Source organism: Vigna angularis, chromosome 4 (genome assembly GCF_016808095.1).
Source record: "Vigna angularis cultivar LongXiaoDou No.4 chromosome 4, ASM1680809v1, whole genome shotgun sequence".
Taxonomy (NCBI): domain Eukaryota; kingdom Viridiplantae; phylum Streptophyta; class Magnoliopsida; order Fabales; family Fabaceae; genus Vigna; species Vigna angularis.
In genome coordinates this window covers 15,929,670-15,941,124 of record NC_068973.1, presented here as the reverse complement: position 1 = coordinate 15,941,124, position 11,455 = coordinate 15,929,670, and the positions used below count along the sequence as shown (strand labels likewise).

Here is an 11,455-nt window from a genome sequence, read left to right as displayed (position 1 = left end):
AAAAATAAAAAATAATGATATGTAGCAAAAGGTTGTTTAGCCTAATTTTTTATATATTTTTGAAAGGTGAGACAAAAGGCAGGGTGGAATGACCCCTATTGAAGGAAAATATATAAACGGTTAGAGTTGGAAACCAGTTGTTTGAGTGTGACAGGGTGTGACTAGATGGAGAAAGAAACATAAGAGCCAGATGAGCTTTGGAGCCACATGTGCAAATCCCTAACCACAACTTCAAACCTTCAATTGCGCTCTCTAAATAACATTAATCTTGACAAAAACTAAACAAAAAATACCTGTTCCTTCTTTTGTTGTTCTTCTTTCGTCTCTCCAACTATTACAATAGGACTTCTCCTGAAAACAAAATAACAAGACAGAAGAACGACAAAATAAAAAAAAGACAAGAATATTCATATTAATCCTTATTATTTTCGGGAAATGGATTTCTCAAAACTCAATGACTCGCCCATGTTCCGGCAACAGGTTCTGTTCTGTTTGTTCTTTCACCCTTACAGTATCTATCACAAGATTCTTGAAAAAAAATATACATATTAAAGAACAATGTTGGTGTTGTGTTGATACGTTCCTGTTACGCAATGTTGTTTATTTGCATGGTTTATTCATTCGTTGATTTTTAGAAGGGTCAATATATATTTGTCCTTTTATATATATGTGGTTATGGTTAGTATGGTGGTGCATGTTCTTGAAATGAACGGGTGTTGATATTATGCAGCTTCAGTGCATGGAAGAGAGTGCAGAATCGTTACGCTCGAGATGTTTCAAGTTCTACAAAGGATCTCGAAAGTACACGTGGGTTTTCCATACCATTGTTTTTGTTAATTTTTTATGTATGTGTTACTAATTGAATACGTAGTAATCGTAGGATATTTCTCTCCTAAGAAAGCCCATACTTGATGATACTTCAATATCAATACAAGAAATGTCAAAACCTCTTTTATACCTGAACTTGTTCATCTTTAGGGCATGTTGGAACTTTAAATCTGGAATGATTTTTGTCAAACCTCAAGTCTCAAACAGCAAGATAGTTCTGAATATATAATAACTCCAGAAACTTTTGTATATGTCTTGTGCACTTGTATAAATTAGTTTAATTAATGATCAGTATTTTGTAAGTATATGAATTTTTGTGTCAAGTAATTACTATTATATTTATGATAAACAGGGAAGGGATTGGAGATGCATATGATGGAGATATTGCATTTGCAAGCGCCCTTGAAAATTTTGGAGGAGGGCATAATGATCCTCTATTTGTAACTTTGGGAGGTAAGTCTTGTTTTCTTTATAAAATAAGCTTCTAAGTAAACCTATATAGATATGCTTGCTGCTTGTACTTTTTGAGGTTATTTCTTGAGTTATAAACTGGCCCTGAGCTAGCATGAAAATTTAGGTTGAGAATAACAAGTCATTTATTGTTACTGGATGTATATACACAGCATGATATCTCTATATTATGCTTTCTTTGAATATACAATGACAAAATATTTTATTTCATATCAGGACCAGTTATGACCAAATTTGCTATTGCATTTAGAGAAATGGGTACACATAAGGAAGTTCTTCGGTCACAGGTAATGATTTGTCCATTGTTGCCACGAGTGGTGAAACTTTGGTTTTCTCGCACACATCATTATAACAGTTTCTGAGCTTCTGTTATGTGTTTAATGAGTTAACGGTTTCTTCTGGTTCATATTTTTTATCTATGCCTTTTTTAAAATTTGCTTAGACTAGATAATATAGTTGAAAAATTCCCTTTTCTTGAGATTTTATAGTACAGAAAGAGTTGTTATAATTGTGAATGCTAAACTGACTCTACTTCTAATGTGGCTTTCTTAGGCGGAGCACATGCTAAATGACCGATTACTGAACATGCTAAACGTGGATATCCTAGATGTCAAGGTACTTATTGAGTACAAGAAATTTTTAAATGTTTTAAATATAATTATTACTGTGGAGAATGTTAATATTTTATTGGTTCACTAAGAAAAATTAATAACTTGAAAATAATGAAATTGTGACTATGATGGAATAACTTCATTATAACAGTGTTAGTAGTTTGAGGCTGTGAAAAGAATAGTTGATGGAGTAGAAAAAAAATGTGAAAATAGTAGAATGTGAAAGTAATAGTTAGAAAAAGTGTATTTTGTAGTTGTTTTCGTCGTGGTAGTTGTTGTCCTATATCACATGGTAGAGTACGTAAGTATTTATAAACTCATATATTTTTCTAGAAAGCCATTTATGTGGAATGTTCTAGATTTTTACCTATGTAAAATATTCTTGATTTTCTTCTTCATATATCTTAGGTTTTTTTACAATATTCTAGAATTTGTATTAAATTTTCATATATTTAAGATTTTCTATATTCTTCTAGAATTTGCATTACACTTTAGTACTCCTACTTGATTCAAATTTAGTAACTCCAAGCATTGTGCGTAGTAGCTTAAATCTTGGTCTTGGTAACACCTTCATAAAATATCTCCAATTTGGTCTTCATTTGGACAGTACTTGAGTCAAATTTGTTTAGTTGTCCCTTCATCTCGAATGAAGTGGTATTTAATGGCTATGTGTTTTGTTCTTTGATGATGGACTGGATTTTTTGTTATTGCTATTGTTGATTTGTTGTCACAATATATAATAGTCGGTCCATCTTGTGGCTCACCCATTTCTTCAAGCATATTTCGTAGCCATATTGCTTGACTCATGGTTTTAGCAGGTTCTACATACTCTGCTTCTGCTGTTGATAGTGCCACAGTTGCTTGCTTCTTTGATGACCAAGATAAAATACCTTATCCTGGTGAAAAAACGTATCTTGACATACTTTTTATGTCATTCATTGATCATGCCTGATCACTATCTGTGTAACCAATCATCCTTGAGTTAATCATGATTTTGTACCATATACCGAACTCCTTTGTGCCTTCTAGATATCTTAAAATTATTTTTCCTATCCCATAATGAATCTGACTTTGATTTTGCATGAATAGAAGACTTGTAGCAATCACAATGTCTCATGTGGTTATGAAATACAGGATACTTCCAATCAAACTCCTATAGCGTGATGCATATGCTTCTTGTGTTGCATCATATTTTTGTAGCTTCTCGTTACCACTAACAGAGTAGTGACAGATTTATAATCATTCATCTTGAACTTCTTTAGTAGAGCTTCAATATATTTCTTTTGAGAGATAAATATATGTTCTTTTTGTTGTTTCACCTATATACCAAGGAAATAGTTCATCTAGTCAAGGTCGGTAATCTCAAATGTCTTCATCATGTCTTCTTTAAATTCTTTCATCATCTATATATTGTTTCCTATATAGATAAGATCATCGACATATAGGGAGACAATGAGATGATACTGACCTTGTGTCTTAATATATAGTGTCTGTTCACTCTTGCTCCTCTTGAATCCTTGATCGATGAAGTATTGATCAATCTTGTTATAATATCATGCTCGAAGAGCTTGCTTTAGGTTGTATAAGGCTTTTTTTAGTCTTAGTACTTTTCCTTCATTGCCTTTGTTAATGAAGCCTTGTGGTTGTTCAACATAAATCTCCTCTTCGAGCACTCCATTTATAAATGTTAATTTGACATCCAATTAATAGATGTTTCATCCTTTTTGTGCTGCTAGAGCTATTAAAACTCTAATTGTATCTAAGCAAGCAACTGAAGCAAATGTCACATTGTAGTCGATTCCTGGTTGCTATGAGTAGCCTTTAACAACCAATCTTGCTTTGTGCTTTTATATGGTTCCATCATAATTGAGCTTTGTTTTATATAACCATTTCACTCCAATGATATCTTTTCCATGAAAGCAATGTACGAGCTCCCAAGTGTTATTCTTCTCAATCATTCTAATCTATTCTTCCATACCCTAGACTCATTCTTCTTACTTTGATGCTTTTTCATAATAGTTAAGCTTAATCATGACCATATTTCAAGTTTCGTATATAACTACCAAAGATCTTACTCTTCTAGGGTTGGATTCAGGTGAAGAATCTTGCTTTTGTTGTTGTAGAGGTGGACAAAGCGCACCCAAATCTTCTACCTCTTATTGAATTTCTTCTTGAGACTGTTGCACTGAAACTAAAATGTTGCTTTTAAAAACTTTTTCTCCTTCCTAATTTCAAGAAGCATTTTCATCAACTTCAACATCTTGACTAATGATGAGTTTTTTTATTTTTAAGTTGTAGACTCGATAGCCTTTTGACTGTGTGTTATATCCTAAGAATATTTCTCGTATAGTCTTGTCTTCAAGGTTGTGCCTCCTTTGATAAGGAACATGTATGTAGCAGATAGATCCAAATACTTGGAGGTGTTTAGTTGATGATCTTCCACTCCAAGCTTCAATAGGAATCTTGTCTTAGACTGTCTTAATTGGACATATATTTAGAATGAAAATTGCAGTGTAAACTGTTTCAGCCCAAAAAAGTGTTAGGCATACTTTTCTCTTTTAGCATTGATCTTGCCATCTCCATGATTGTGCGATTCTTTCTCTCTGACACATCATTTTGTTGTGGAGTATATGTGACTGTAATTTGTCATTCTTTGCCTTCATCTTCGAAGAATTGGTCAAACTCGTGTGATGTGTATTCCTTGTCACAATCACTTATAAGTACTTTTATTTGTTTTCCACTTTGCTTCTCAATAAGGGCCATGAATTTCTTGAATACTCCGAAAACTTCTGACTTTGCCTTTAAGAAATAGACCCATGTCATTCTAGAGAAGTCATCAATAAAGATGATGAAATACCTATTCTTGTGATGTGAAGGCGTCCTTATTGGTCCACAGACATCAGTATGAATCAATTCCAATAAGTCTTTTTCTCTTCATGCTTTGTTTGTCGAGAATTGTAATTGGTGTTGTTTGTCGAGGAGACATCCTTCACATGATTCATTATTCTTCTTCAAGTATGGAAGATCTCTCATCATGTTTTTTTTTTATATAAAAGCTTTAAGGAATGTGTGTTGAAGTGATCAAATCTCCTATGCCAAAGGCATGAGTCATCAACTTCTACCTTCATGCAATATTAGTTCTAGGTTTGAAGCTTATATGAAAGCTTCTATATCTCTTCTCCACTTTTACTTGGCCAATTTTTATCCTTCTACTATCATAATGTTTGCATGTATCTTTCTCAAAGTGAAGAGCATATCCATTCTCCATCATTTAGCCAATACTTAAAAGATTCTCTTTAAGATTGGGAACTAGTAAAACGTCCTTGATGAATTTTGTACCTTTGTTTGTCTCCACCATGATAGTTCATTTGCCTCGAGACTCCACTGTGCTGTCATTTCTTAGTCGAACTTTGACATTGACAAATTTATCAATGTCTTTAAAGATGCTTTGATATTTCGCTATGTGATTGCTGCATCCACTATCCAAGTACCAACTTCCTTCACCACTAGGAAATTATTGATTGACATAGAATAAGATTTTTTCCTAATTATGTTCTTCCGTAAGAATTTCTTGCAGTATTGACAATATAGTTTTCCAAGACGCCAACAATCTTTTTTCAAGTGACTTGTCTTTTTACAGATGTCAGATGGATAATATTTTCCTTGACAAGTCATAGAGGAGCTTCTAGAATTTTCTTTATTTGTAGAAATTTCTCATGTACTTTTGTTTCCTTTATATTCCTTATTCTAAGACCGTAACTTTAGTTTTAATTGAAAGACATTTTCGATTGAGTCTTCTTCCCGCCTTTTCAATCCTTGTTCATAAGCTTCAAGAGAGCCCATTAGTTGTGTTACTAACAGTGTAGCCAAATCTTGTGTTTGTTTAATCGTAGTTGCGATTGCATTATATTTTTGGGAAATAGAAATTAAAATTTTCTCAACGATATTTTTGTCAAGAATATTTTCTCCATAGACTCTCATCTGACTAACTGTTTTCTTTTATTCTAGAATAGTAGTCTTTAATGATCTCAAATTCTTTCATTCTTATTAATTTAAACTCTCGTGTTAGAGAATGAAGTTTAACATTGCGTATCTCATCACTTCTTTAAAAGTCCTCTTATATTATTTCCAAGCTTGCTTTACACCTGTGGCACCAATTATTCTTGGAAAAATTGTGTCATCTACTGCTTGTTGAAGAGCAAATAAATCCCTTGAATCCTTTTGCTTATTTCCTTCAACTCCTTCTAAGTTGTAGTAAGAGTAAAGGTGTCTTTTAGAATAGTGAATCCTTCTTCTATAATGTCCCATAAATCTTGAGAGCGAAAGAATGTTTTCATTTTGATACTCCAAAAATCATAATTTTCTCCTGCGAAAATAGGTATTGGAATTGGTCATGTTTGATTGGTAGTTGTCATGGGTTGAGAAAATATTTTGGAAGTAATATAGAATGGAGTTATAGTTTTGTTTGAGGTAGTTGAAAAAATTTATCTACGCCCAGTAGATGACCAAACTTAGCTTTGATACCACTGCTAGTATTTTAAGGTTGTGAAAGAAATAGTTGATGAGGTAGAGCAAATGTGAAAATAGTAGAATGTGAAAGAAGTGTATTTTGTAGTTGTCTTAGTTATGGTAAATGTTGTCTTACATCAAATGGTAGAGTACATGAGTATTTATAGACTCAGATATTTTTAAAAAGTACTAGTCACAATTTATTTATGTAAAATATTCTAGATTTTTTCTTATATAGAATGTTTTTTATTTTCTTCTTCCTATCTTAGGTTTTTTTACACTATTCTAGAATTTATATTACATTTTCTAAAGAATTCGCCTTACACTTTAACAAGGACTATATATAAGGAAAAACTTAAAACAAGGAACACTGAATTAAAAGCTACCTCTGATGATGGAACTCAGTTTTAAAATTTGACAACCTTCAAAAAGGATAATGCTTCTGAGAGTTGATTTTCTTATGTTCAGCCAAACATTTGTTTTCCTTCAAACGACTTTTTTCATCGTCGATGTTTTATCTGTTGCTTGCAGGAAGCTCGAAGGCGATTTGAGAAAGCTTCCATTGTACATGATCAGGTGCTTCTAAATAGCTTTAAAAAAATTGCACAATGTAATGTTTTTTGCTTCCATGTTTTCCCTACCCTTCTAGTGAATGTACAAGTCATGTCATGATCAACACAAGTTTTTCCTTGGGAAGAAGAAATTCATGGCGTTTTTAAAACAAATTAGATAACACAATCTGTTAAAAGTTCATTGACCTCTGACTCTTGATCGTAACACAAATACAACGTTGATTTTATTCAACAGGCACGTGAGAAGTTTATGTCACTGAGAAAAAGCACTAAGATTGATGTTGCCACTGTCGTAGAAGAGGTGGGTCATGTAGCTTTTTTTTGGCATTTTCATTCATGAATATTGTCTTAGCTTATCATGGGTTACCATTATTTTTTCAATCTAATTTGGTAGAGAGACATTCCAGGAATTGCACAATGCAAGAACCTCCTTTGAGGAATCTCGTTTCAATCTGGTAATCTTAGTTGAGCAAGATATGCTGCTTTTGAATATTATGGAATGAATAAATAAAGTTCTTACCACATTTCATCTTGTTTTCTAGGTTAGTGCTCTTCATAATGTTGAGGCCAAGAAGAGGTTTGAATTTTTGGAGGCTGTCACTGGTGTTATGGATGCTCATCTTCGATATTATCGACAGGTATATGACGCAGTTATATATGGCATTGGCGTTTTCAATATGAAATATTGCACTTGTAAAGTTTCTAAAATTTCTTTCCCTTTTGCAGGGATATCAGTTATTACATGAGCTGGAGCCTTTCATTGTCGAGGTTTTTCTATTTACTCTAAACTTATCTTGTAACTTTAGGAAACACACTTTCTAAGTGATTTTTATCTAGCATAACATTTACCTGGAGTTGCTTCAACTTTAAATCGAATCAGAAACTTAAAAAGAATCACTTTTCCATGTAATTTTATTAACATGTAGGTAATTTTCTTTGATTATATGAAGGCTAGTAAGATACATTCAAAATGCTAAGTATAGTAGTGTAAGTGACACGTTGAGAAGAATTGTGGATTTAAAAATATTATTAGCATTCCAGATTTATTATGAATGTAATATTTATCTGATATTTTGTAGGTTTTGGCTTATACGCAAAAGGCAAGAGAAAGTTACAATGAAGAGCAGATTCGTCTTTGTGAAAGAATGCTGGAGTACAAAAAACATGTTCATCAAGAAAGCATGATGTCCTTGACTGGCCCTTACATTTCTCCCACTAGAGATGGGAATCCAGTGCATCCTTTTTCAAGGATATCTAATAAAGTGGCAGATGCTATAACAGAGTCTGCCGAAAATGGAAAGGTATCTATCTAAGCTCATGATAATGTCTCACTCAGAAAAAAACTACAAAAAAAATTCCAAATGACATGAATGGATTTTGAATCCCATCTGCACTACTTTTAGATTCAAATCATTCGACAAGGGTATCTCTCTAAACGATCATCAAGTTTGAGGGGTGACTGGAAGAGAAGGTTCTTTGTTCTTGATAGTCGTGGAATGCTTTACTACTTTCGTAAACCATGGAATGGATTACATGTAAGTATCCAACTAAAACCAAGGCCCATACCCTCTAACTAACTAGCCAGGTGATAATGCTGATTTTAATATCATGATCTTAATCAGTGTAGCAATCAATCATCCCTACACAGAAATTGTGCCACCGATAATAGTGCTGGAATTTTGAGTCGCCTTCTTTCTTCACATTACCATGGAGGCATGCCTGATGACAAATGTGTAGCACGTCACACAGTGAACCTGCTCACATCAACAATCAAGTCTGATGCTGAACAATCGGATTTAAGATTCTGCTTCAGGATTATTTCACCCTCAAAGAGTTACACATTGCAGGTATGCATTTCCCAACATTTACTCACCTCTACTTTTGCTTTTTATCTTCTCACCACACCCAACATCATGCAGGCAGAAAATGCTGTGGATCAGATGGATTGGATGGAAAAGATAACTGGTGTAATTGCCTCCTTATTGAGTGTACAGACACTGGTACATCATATTTCTTTTCTTTTTGCCTTTTCTTTACACACTCATTCAATCACAGATATTAACGAATGTCTTGCCTGAGTATTCCTAAACCATTTTTTAACAAGTCTTGTAATTGCATCCACTGATGCCAGTATTAATCGTGAATGTGACAGTCTGATGTGTCAGAAAATGGTAACGGTCACTCTGCCAACAAGCTTCTTTTGTTAAAAGGTTGTCCAGATGATGATCTAGCATTGAATGGGGATTCTATGTCATCCGAAGATTTGCAGAAGAATAAGCAAAGTACAAAATGTGAAAAGCCAATTGATATTCTTAGGAAAGTTGGTGGCAATGACAAATGTGCTGATTGCGGCAAACCTGATCCAGATTGGGCATCCTTAAACCTTGGCATCCTCATATGCATTGAATGTTCCGGTGTCCATCGGAATCTTGGAGTACATTTATCAAAAGTAAGTAATTGAAGATCATGCTACAGTGTAATGAACTCTGAGTTGATCATGTTTTTGTCTTTTCTTGTTGGTTAAAAACTGAAGGAACTATTTAGTGAAATTTCTGTACAGTACTTAAAGGGTTTTTGTTTTCAATCCTTAAAAGTAAGGTGAGTCAACTTTCTTTTTTTTTGATAGGTAAGATCACTGACCCTTGATGTAAAAGTATGGGATTCAGCTGTCTTGAGCATGCTTCAGTCACTGGGGAATCTCTTTGCAAACTCAGTTTGGGAAGAACTGTTGCAACCATCATGTTCTTCACAAACAGATGAGAATCCTGATGGGTGAGTTTTTCTAAGATTGATGGGATTAAGTGTTTAAACTTTCACTAACATACATCTTACAATATGTAGATCATCCAAGCCGCAGAAAAAGTTATTTCATGCAAGAAAACCATCACATGATGATCCTATTTCACTAAAGGAGAGGTTCATTCATGCAAAGGTAATAATAAGCTAGAAAGACTAATGAACCTTTTATGCACCTAAGGGAATGAATATCCATGGCGTTTGATGTTTATACATAAGATAACTTTGATCAAAAACTTGTGTTGAAGTATGTCTGGGAGAGAGAAGTTGATGCATGGTTTGTGTTTTTGCAGTATGATGCAAAAGTGTTTGTTTGCCGGGTAAAGAACAACGATCTCCTTTCACAACAGGTGGCAGAAAGCATCAATGCCAATGACAAGAGAGCAGTGTACCGACACATTGTGAAATCAGATGTGAATGTCAATGCTATTAGTCGTGAACAAGGTAGAACTTCTTATCCCCAGCCAATTTAAAAAGCAGATGAAAGCCCTATTTGAGTAATAATGCATTGTTGTTCAGGCTTTTCTTGCAACATGGCTTCTTCAACTAACGATCCAAACACATCATACGAAAACTCAACTCAATCAGAGGAGGATGTACAAGATGGTTCTAGTGTCCTTCACCTGGCATGCCGAAATTGTGATGTTGCAATGGTAGAGCTACTCCTACAGTATGGGGCAGACGTAAATGCTAGTGATTCTAAAGGAAAGACACCACTACATTACTGCACTATGATGGGGAAGCATGCAACTGCAAAAGTGCTTATTACAAGGTAATTGTTTTGAAACACGTCTGAAGGGAATTGGATAGACATATTTAAAATTGGTGTTAAAAAATTTAGTGAAAGAAGTTAGCAATTATTTCAGGGGGGCGAATCCACTTGCCGTAGACAAAGAAGGAAACACTCCTTTTAAGCTTGCACCTGAACCTGACCCTGTTGACAAAGATACTGTTCCTCAAAACCAGGAAACGACACCCCCTCAAAACTCACCAGAAAAATGATTCACGCACACCTTGTGTGTTAATATGAGACTGAAGAGATAAAAAGATACAAGAGAGAGATAGATGATTCGATGTAACAGGAAAGCTTCAAACAAATGAAAAGTATCAATTAGGTGATTCATCAGTTTTGTTTACAGCAATGTATTTATTCAAGTTTGAACATTGATTAACTGTGCGGACAAGATATACACAACGTCCAACTGTGGAAGTTATATATAGTTAACTCATGGAACACGAACATTGGGCCAAGTAGAAAGACTAAAGGATGTTTTTAGTTCTCGATCGAAAATGTTGAAAGAGAGAAACATAGAGAAATGTTCTATTATTCAGTGAGTGATACAAGAGAGAGAGGAAAATAAATAGAGTTCATGCATGTATCTCATTGATTTTTACTATTTAAATACTTTTACTTTTATTACGGATCATGGTTCCTTGTTTGTCGTGTTGCGACGAAGTGGTCAAATTATGAAGGATAAATAAATAAAAACTGAGAAAAGAAATTATGTATGTCAGAGTGTATTCTGGTGTACAGTAAGATACATTTCTTTTCTTTCATCACATAGCATCCAAAACAAGTGACAGCTAGGGTTGAATACAATTCACACACATGTTATTAACAAATAAATATATATAAAAAAAATACAAGAGCTGAAGACACAGCGTTTG

The 11,455-nt window shown here is 34.0% G+C and overlaps 1 pseudogene; it reads left to right on the top strand.

The window, feature by feature from the left end:
* Positions 1-435: 435 nt before the first annotated feature.
* LOC108330399 (ADP-ribosylation factor GTPase-activating protein AGD1-like) lies at positions 436-10,944 on the top strand (annotated as a pseudogene).
* The last annotated feature ends 511 nt before the right edge of the window (positions 10,945-11,455 follow it).